Below are 9,576 nucleotides of genomic sequence, written 5' to 3' on the forward strand. Positions count from 1 at the left end.
CATTTCATATGAATCGGGTTGTTTGGAAAATTCCATAACAATGGAGGTATGTTTAACTCAATGTTTGAGAACCTTAATCTTTAATTCTCATAGAATCCCAATAGGTTTGGTGACAGTTCCATCAGCCATCTTGACAATAATGTTTCAAACTTCTAAACGTGGCTTGGCCATCTTCTCCCAACATTTCTTGGTGATTATGCTCACTCCTGCACCACCATCTAGGACTCCCATTACTGTGATTCCCTTGGCGATGATTGGTAGTAGTGTGTTAGACTCATCACCTTCAAAGTATTGTCCCAGTTTGTTAAGTACAATTTTAACCATAGATTTGGTATGTTCTTCTTCCATTGGGACTATTGATTTGGATACAACTCAAGGTGTCTCCATTGTATAATGGGGTGTGCCTTATGCATGTCAACAAATGGCTATTTTTTGACATTGAGTTATCCATTGAGGAGAGCTCTCATCACTTCAAACAATTCAAGATCTCCACTCAATCAGGTGGTTATAGTTGTACTGGTTTGTGAGGCCATAAAGTCTAACAATTTGGGGATAATTAGTGGTGCATTCATGACCTCCTTTCCATAAATAGGTTTCGGTGAGACTGAAAAATCCATCTCCGAGATGAGGTCAAGGTTTCCATATGGTAGATGTCCCTTGAATCAATCAAGGATCAAACTATGAGAGGTGGAGGCCTCGGTCTCTTCCATGATGACACTCGGCACATGTAGAGGTTTGCGAATCTCAATAGTAGACATCAGGGTACTAGGGTGTATAGTATCAAAGACTCTCACTTGCTTGTGTTTTGGTTCAAGCTTCTCTTGTATTTTTGTAACTAAATCACTAAATTCTTGGAGTTTCTCAATCTTCTTTTAAGAGTCAGGATAAGAGCCAAGTTTTTTCATGTGTGATCTAGTTTCAGGAATTACAGGATCTTGTGGGTTATCCTTCCATGTGCTCTTAGTTTTGGAGAGTATTTCCCTACCCTGTTCAGAATCGGCCTTTGTGTCCAAGGAGTTCGAATCCTCATCTAGGTCCCTAATGAATACTGGCTCTTGAGGCATCCCAAGATTTGTCTTTTTGGTTTCCTTCATTTTTCCATTCTTAACCAACTTTTTTCTCATGTTTACCTTCTTCTTCTTAGATTAAGGCCACAGATCGTTACTCGAGAACATGTTGTTTTTGGGCTTGTAGATGGGTGATAGTATTCAAAGGTGTGTGATCTAGATTTTTTAGGATCTGCCTTTGAGTTTGATTACTTACCCCAATCATGTTTAGGGGTGTGATAATGGGTCCTGTCTGTGGGCTTGTCATCACAATCTTGTTGAGACAGTCCTTAATCCAATGACCTATGCCACAATAGGTACAAGTAGCCAGTGGCATGCTTGAGGGAAATGCTTGGTTGAGTTGAGGAAACTTCAGAGGGCATTCCGAAACTCGATGGGGACCTTGAAAGTGGTAACATTGAAGATGAATTCTTCTAGATATGGCGTTAATGTCTTGGCTCCTTCCCATCGCAGTTGGTAAACTCGCTTGACTCCCCCTCTTCTATCCACATAATAGTTAGGAGGATGAAGCTCTGTGGGGTTCTCAAAGAGGTGGGGGTGGGTTTGACATCCACCTCATATTCTTGGTAATCCATAGGCTCCTTGAAGCTTACTTGATTAAGAAGTGCACCCTTGGTGGAGGTGGTTGCGGTCCCAAGATTGGTGGAGGTAATGTCACATTGGGTGCATGGTGTATGCCCTTTGATAGGATTTGTTGCGTGGGATGTTCAACCATTGCTTGATTTGTTACAAGACCAAGGGCTAGCATTTGTTGTGGTGCCAAAAATGTTAGCTATGGTCTAGTTGTATTGGCAATAGCCTGTAGGCATGTTTGAAAATCTCGGGCTTCGTGAACACCACAGTGACCATTGTAAAAACGAGCTCTTAAAATTGCACATTTGCTTCTACTGATATGTCCTTGATGGCAAATGGATCACAAATGCAGCTCTCTCCTTGGGTACATATACACATTGTCCAAAGCTTTGGTAGCCTTCATTTCCCCTTGGAGGGATTTTGAGAAGTCAGCCCGTCATTTCCACTAAAGTATTACCTTTAGCTATAGGTTTTGTAGTGGTGGGGCTACAATCGTTGACTGCTCTGTTGATGTAACAGACTTAGCATCTAAGTCTGTTGATGTAATAGACTTAGAATCTAAAGCTCTTACTCTATTTATCATCAAGTTATCCTCAAGTTGGATGGCATTAGCCATGATGTCCTCCTAGGTGGTGATACCTCTAATGACCAAACCATTATGGATATGTTCATGTTTAAGCCCGTGGATAAATCAATCAAGCAGTTGATTGTTGGAAAAGTGCTCATGTAGGCATAGCAAGAGTTTAAATGCTTAAGATAACTAATTAAATCTCTCACTAACTCATCTTCTTCTCTCTTAGCTTTCTGCAATTGTGAAGCCACACTCCACAAAGCTCCCTCATGCACAAACTGCTTTAGGAATAGCCTTCGAAGCCCAGTAAAGTTTAGACGTTCTTCAACTCTCAGAGTACGATATTAATCACCAGCCTTGCCATCTAGTGTAAGGCTAAATGCATTTGTCTTTGCAAGCTCAATTTTTATCACCTAAGGCCTCCCAAACTTGTTCGAAGACCTCGAGGTGTCTTCTAGGATCTCCCTCTCCATTGAACTTGTGCATAAGCTTTGCGATTCGTGCAGCCTTTCCAGAGCTACTCCATATGTTATCTCTTATAATGGTCCTATACTTTCAACCATAGTTCTCCCCAATTCTTACACAAAGGCTACTAGATCAACTGTTGGAAGGATTTCTGCTATAGGTATTGGTACAATAAGGGCAACATGTGGTATGACGAGTGCTTCCAGTGAGCGTAACGGCATGAATCTTGAAGGAGTAACATGAGTCTGATAGGTGGGGGTCATACAGGAATTCCCATAGGTACTGATGGCATATGAGCCAAGGGCACCACTGGTTTAGTCATTTGTGAGGATGCCCCCCTTGCTCTAGGGTGTGCACTGGCAAAGTAGAGGAAGATGCAAGGAATCAAGGATCTTGGGTGAAGGTTCCTCCTTGTGCGGCCCTAGCCGATGAGGTGGATCTGTTCACTAGGCCTGGAGCCATTGTTATAGGGAGTGCTGCAACCATGGTTGCCATAGTTGTAACCGAGGGCATAAAACTAATGGGCAATCTTGCATGGTTGGTCATTAGGTAGTGTCGTTTTATGAGTAGTGTAGAACACATTACCACAGAATCTGAAATTGTGCTAACAACATCTTGGGTTGGTACCTCTCTACTATGGTCGTAGAATGTGAAGTCTATGCTTGTAGATTCTTGGAGTCTTGTGTAGCCTAGAGGAACCATAGTAGGAGGAGTCGCGGGGCTTGGCCCATCGTGTAGCCAGGTGGTACTACAAAAGTAGGATCCACTGGACTCATAGGAGGTGTTACCATTTTGCTAATCATGGGCATTCTTGCTTTGGATGTCCCGACTTGCACCATAGGTCTTTGGATCCTTTCATGTTTAATGATCCTATATATGCAATCGCAGATACCTTGCAATCGTTCCTCCATTATTGTGGCCCCAAATATTGATTAGATAATCCCTTCCCAACAACTAACACCATAATCTTGGCCACTAGGCAAAATCCAAAAGAGTCTCTGTTGATGCGTAATACTCCTGATCATTTTTTAGAAGAAGTTGATCCAAGATTTTCAAGCCTAACTCTTTCCTTGAGGTAGATGCAATGTTATTGCTTGTGTCGAGACTGTCGGCACTACTTGCGCAGTCCTGGCTTGGAACTCAATTTGGGCATACTGAGTTGTTTGGGCCATTACTCATTTGCTGTACCAGTTCTTCCTTTTCTCTAGTAGCCTAGATTAGTGTCTCTACTACTTGCACTTCTTCTAATGTTCTACCATCAGGAATAAGCACTTATTCAGGGGGTGGTTTGATAGTCATAGTTTCCAACAGGTGCAACATGAGCCATGAGCTGTATGGACAAGTATATCAACCTGAATTCTCCCTGCTTATAAATGATGAGAGTATAGCAAGTGTATATCTAGAGTTTACCTCAACTCCATCATGGGGTTTATGTGTAGTAAGATCTGGTTTAGAGGTAGTGGTTGAGGCCAAAGGTAGCTAGCTACGCTGTCAAAAAGACTGGTAGCTTCCTTAATTGGTGAGGCCTGGTTAGGGTTCTCACTTCTTAGGACTAGGGATCCTTCCATTGACTTGGCCCTTAGTGCAAGTCCTTGTACAATGCTAAACTGGGTTCCGACCGAAGGTCGAGCCTAGTGTAGGTAGGTACGGACCTAGCTCGATAAATGTGCTATCGTCTAAATAGGCCTCTAATACATGCCCATATCGTAGGTGCATGCGAATATGGGGTATTTGAAGGCCTTATGAATGCCCTGGATAAGTTTGAGAATTTTGGATTTTTTTTAAAATTATTTTTTTGGAAATAGTTTTGGACTGTCCAAAGTTTTTTTGAAACACGTTTTTGGTGTTTCTTAACCCATCTGGCACAAAAAATAGTGTGCTTTTTTGGGTTAGTCAAGCGCTAGCTCCCATAGTTAAGCTCAACTATGTAAAATTTAAATTTTTGGGGTGTTACACAAGTTGTGTCAACACGATCATAAAACAGCTTAAAATATATATTAGGAAAACTTGTTCGTGCACTTTCCAAAAAATTTCTATATTTTTTTGGGCCCCCTCGACCTTTTACCATTTCCCTTTTGTCCTTTTACCTTTATTTATTTATTTTTTACTTTTTACGTTTTTGGTTTACGGTTTATATTTATCCACCAAAAAAGAGTATTCTTGGAATCTTTGATTTGTGCCTGCACACATTATATGCATCCAGCCACTCAAAACTTATGAGAAAATGGGTATTGACAGGATTTTGGACTTTTTGGCTAGTGGCCTAAAAGCACATGTTTTTCAATTTCTATAATTTTTGCATTTTCAATGAATTATGTAATTTGTGTATTTAGGTTAACACTACTCCAACCTATCATTACAAGTTCAATTTTGGTTTTTCTACATCTTGTTTTTCTCTCCTTTTTAAATTTGAAAAGAAAAAAACAATCAATTGAACATGAAATTGACAAAATCGGGTTAAATAGACCATAAAATTGATTTCCTAACACAGTATTTATCCCAATTTGGACTCCTCATGTAGAGAAATCATGATAAAAATAAAAATTAGGGGAGGATTTGCAACACACCTGGAAAGCCCTTGCATCATAGAAAGAGTGCAGGAACAAACCAATGTCATGGGGCTTTGCCCAACCACACTCATGAGCATAAAACAGAGCTTCTATGATCTAGCTCACAATTACATGGGCAAGGTGTGTCACTCACCTCGTAAATACTTGTGCTCGGGATTCTTGTAGAAGAAGACAATATTGCCACACAACCGCACTCCCACCACCACCGCCGTCGCACTCCAAAGGAAGCTCAACCGTCCTCATAGCTTACTCTCTCATACTCAGTCTCTCATGTCATGCAAGCAATAGCACATAAGATAGTGGATAGAGAAGAAGAGCACTCTATTGAATTAGCATAAAAGAGTGAGTCATGAGAGTTATAATTTAGGTTTTGTAGGTGACCTCTAGGATTCACACTCTTGGATGGCCAAAGTTAAAAGTATGGTCCTCAGGCTCATTTGTCCACTCTAGCTAGTGTAAACACCTATTCTAAAGCTAGCACTCCCACCTATTCTAAAGCTAGCACTCCCACCTAAAATCCCATGGTGCGCCTTTAATATACAAGCAGTGAGCACACATGTAAAATATACAAAACATGGTTTTTAAGTGAATTCTGCACATTCCGACGCGGCCTGTGGCCCAAAGGTGGTGAAAATGATGTGGTGGCCAGCATAGAGGCCTTTGGCAAGGGGTAACAACCGATTTCACAAATCCACTCATAGAGCACGAAGAGGTATGCATTCTAATAAGGAAAGCACCTCGGCTCGGGTCCTAGCATTGCAAAGTTCACAGAGAGGAACACGATTTGATAGTGCTACTACATCTCCTAGTCCAACAACCATAAGAAAATTAGTTAAAGATATAGTTGTTGGCAGGCACACCAATGCATTATGTTCCCAATGTAGTAGCATGAAAATGCCACCCAATAACAATAGAATATGGTAATAGCTTTCATCGGCTAGAGTACATGATCGAGAATAAACCTTGAAATGTTTGTTGGTTGACTGTGAAGGTAAAGAAACAGTGTAGACACACCAATGCATCATGTTCCCAATGTAGTAGTGAGACAACAAGATAGTATCGTGAAAACTCAAACCATCACAATAGAAGATAATAATAGCTCTCATCGGCTAGAGTACATGATAGAGAATCAACCTCAAAATGTTCGTTGGTCGATCGTTAAGGTAATGAGAATGCAAATTAGCGTGCTGAATTGGACTAAGGTATTTGAAGGGTCAGAGAGGTTGAGCTTCATGATACCATGTGGGCAATCCACCAATGCACGTATTAACAATAGAGTTGCATGCTAAGCATGTTTAGGGGGGGAAATGGGTAAGTGCAAGAACCCATCAAGCAGTCAAGAAAAGGAGTTTTGACACACTGAGCTTCTATGGATTGCATGAATGGAATGGTGGGACACAACGGTGACAGTTCATGTGGTTTTGCAATAGTAGTATGAACCGCATGTGAAAAATCTGCACAACGATACAAAATTCTCCAATGAGGCTACCTTCCATGTGGCTAGTACTATAAAGAGAACTGATCTAACAGAGATAGAGGCAGCCGCACTAGAGAGGGCATGTTGAAGATGGAAAACTATTGAGAAATGTGGTGCCATTGAGTACAAGAAAGGGGTAGTGAGTGAAAATAAGTAGCCAAGCATAGCATGTAGCCACATGAGAAAAGGAAATTATCCCACATTGATGTATAAGCCCAAGAGTGTGCCTCCTCATATAAAAGGGGGCCATTTCAAGAAATGAATCATATCACTTGCACTATCTCAAGTCTCTTTATGTATCCAAGCTAATTCATCTTGGTGTCTAATTATACTTGAGTGCATCTTAATTTAGCACACACTCATGATGAGTTTTCTTCATTTCTATCCACCTTAGATTAGTGTTGTTATTAGTGTAGGATTAGTGATTAGGTAGATATCTTATCATTAGGAGAGCTTGATCCATGATTCTTTTAACATGGTATGAGGGCTTGGTTTTGCTCTCCTGGCTTAGTTTAGTATATTTGCATATTATTAGCACTAATCTCTATCATTAGGGTTACCTTCTTGTGTAGTTAGGGGTTCTCAAGTTTCTCTTTATTTTCCCACATTTAAGGTTTCATTAGTGTAAGAGAGAGTATTCTTTGTGTAGAGCCAACAAAAGAGGATAAGCAAATCAATGCAATTCACAAGGAGGAGTGACTCAAAGAAATAGAGGAAAGAAGTGCTAATTCTATAGCGTAATCTAGGTGCAAAGGCACGGTTACAAGATAGCATCGCACTGGCTTGATTCAATCAGCACTGCATCAGACATACGTAGAGTAGTAGCTTGGCCTAAGCCAAAGCAACCCTCATCGTAAACACACAGAGGAAGAGGCAGGTTTCATAGTAGTAGTCAGCCAAAGGCGTAAACAAAGGCAAGACATCCACTCAGCCCCAGGCAAAGGACCTTATCAAAGGAATGCTGCACGGAACCTTGGCTACTACAAGATCATGTGCAACAACATCATATCCACAATACAACTCCAACTGTAAACCCCCAGAAGTCAGCATCTAGCCTGGTGTCGTGCGACAGCAAAAGAAATAAAAGCAATGGTTTTAGAAGATGAAAAGAAGCTACCTCTGCTGGGCAGAGGCCGAGCAAAAAGAAAAGACTGTAAATCAGTCTGCAAGTGTGCGACAACGAACGAGCTTTAGGGCCGGGGGGCTCTAAATTGGTTTGGATGCGGATAAGAGCTAGGGCGGTGAGACGGAAGGCGCTCCTCCGAGTAACAAAGCCATTAAGGAGGCGGTGCTAGAGAATCTGTAGGAAGCGGATGCATGAAGCACCATTGCACAGTAGAAGTCGGAAGTGAAGACCATCTCCTACACAGATTAACGGCCAGCTGACAACCACAAAAAAATAATAAAAAATAAAAAAACATATCTCTAAGCCTTCTCCTGTATAAGAGGTGGTTTACCCCCAAAAATCTGGGACAAAGAAATGCCATATACGTCGTCTTGGGTCTTGTCACCAATATGTGCAGTTTGGGCATCATCACATGTGTTAAAATATTCATATTGTAAAACTTATAGCATGCTTGCATCAAATACATCTTCGAAGTAACCAAGCCAAAGAGCCTTTGAGTTACCTAGCCAAGTTATAGAAATGAGAGGGGGTGAAAATATATTATAAAATTGGCATCTGACCACCTTGCTGTAGCCTGAGAAAATGGCACCAAGGGGGGGGGGTGAAAATATGTTGTAAAATTGGCATCTGACCACCTTGCACTAGCCTAAGAAAATGTCACCAAGGGGGGGTGTTGAGAAATGTGGTGCCATTGAGCACAAGGAAGAGGTAGGGAGTGAAAATAAGTAGCCAAGCAAGAGCAAAGCATAGCATGCAGCCACATGAGCAAAGGGAATTATCTCACATTCATGTACAAGCCCAAGGGTGTACCTCCTCATATAAAAGGGGGCATTTCAAGCAATAAATCATATTGCTTGCATTATCTCAAGGCTTTTTATGTATCTAAGCTAATTCATCTTGGTATTATTGCATCTTATCTTCGGGGGGTTCACCTAAAAATTTGTTAGTATAGCATGTGAGTTCAAATGAAGTGGTTTTTTAATTGAAAACTTTAAGGTAAATTTACAAGAATACATTTGTAGAAGGGATTTTTTAAATCAATTTTGAAAAAAACCCGTAAGTTCATAAAGAAAAGTGGGTCATTTTATTCATGAAAAAGTCACCACTAAGGGGTTTTTTAAATACCCCTTGAATGCACGCGATATATAGGGTTTCTTAGTAGTGCACCTCCCAAGATCTTATCCTTACGACTACAACGTCCCAAGATCTTATACTCTCGTCTGTCTGTCTTTCCCATTAGCTCTTGCTCTCCTTGCTTCCTTTTATATCCCCCTGGCATCGCTTTGTGACTCTCACTCTATCTTTGATCTCAAATCCCTAAACATCATGTCTAGCTCCCAACAATCACACAAGCCATCTCTATAATCTTGGCTAAGACGAAGGTGTAGATGAAAGACAATGAAAAAGTTGATCATGAAATCTTTAATCAAATGAAGAAGACTCTAGAAGCAAAGTTACTAAGGGAGAAAATGAATGGAGAAGGGACATTCGAAGAAGGAGACATTTATTAATGGAATTTAAAGTTGAGTACAACAGTAAGGACTTAGTGTGAAACTACATCAATGACAATGAAGAAACTGTCCTTTACCATGAGCTTGGAGAAAAGGTGGAAGAAAAAGAAGAGTAGAAGGAACATGTTTAGATGTACTACTATAAATTGAAATAAAAAAAGACACCTTCCTCCCTTGATTTTACTATCACAATGGAGGAGATGAGTATTTGCATAA

Source organism: Cibotium barometz, chromosome 4, assembly GCF_041138505.1.
Source record: "Cibotium barometz isolate CiBa-2024 chromosome 4, ASM4113850v1, whole genome shotgun sequence".
Classification (NCBI taxonomy): domain Eukaryota; kingdom Viridiplantae; phylum Streptophyta; class Polypodiopsida; order Cyatheales; family Cibotiaceae; genus Cibotium; species Cibotium barometz.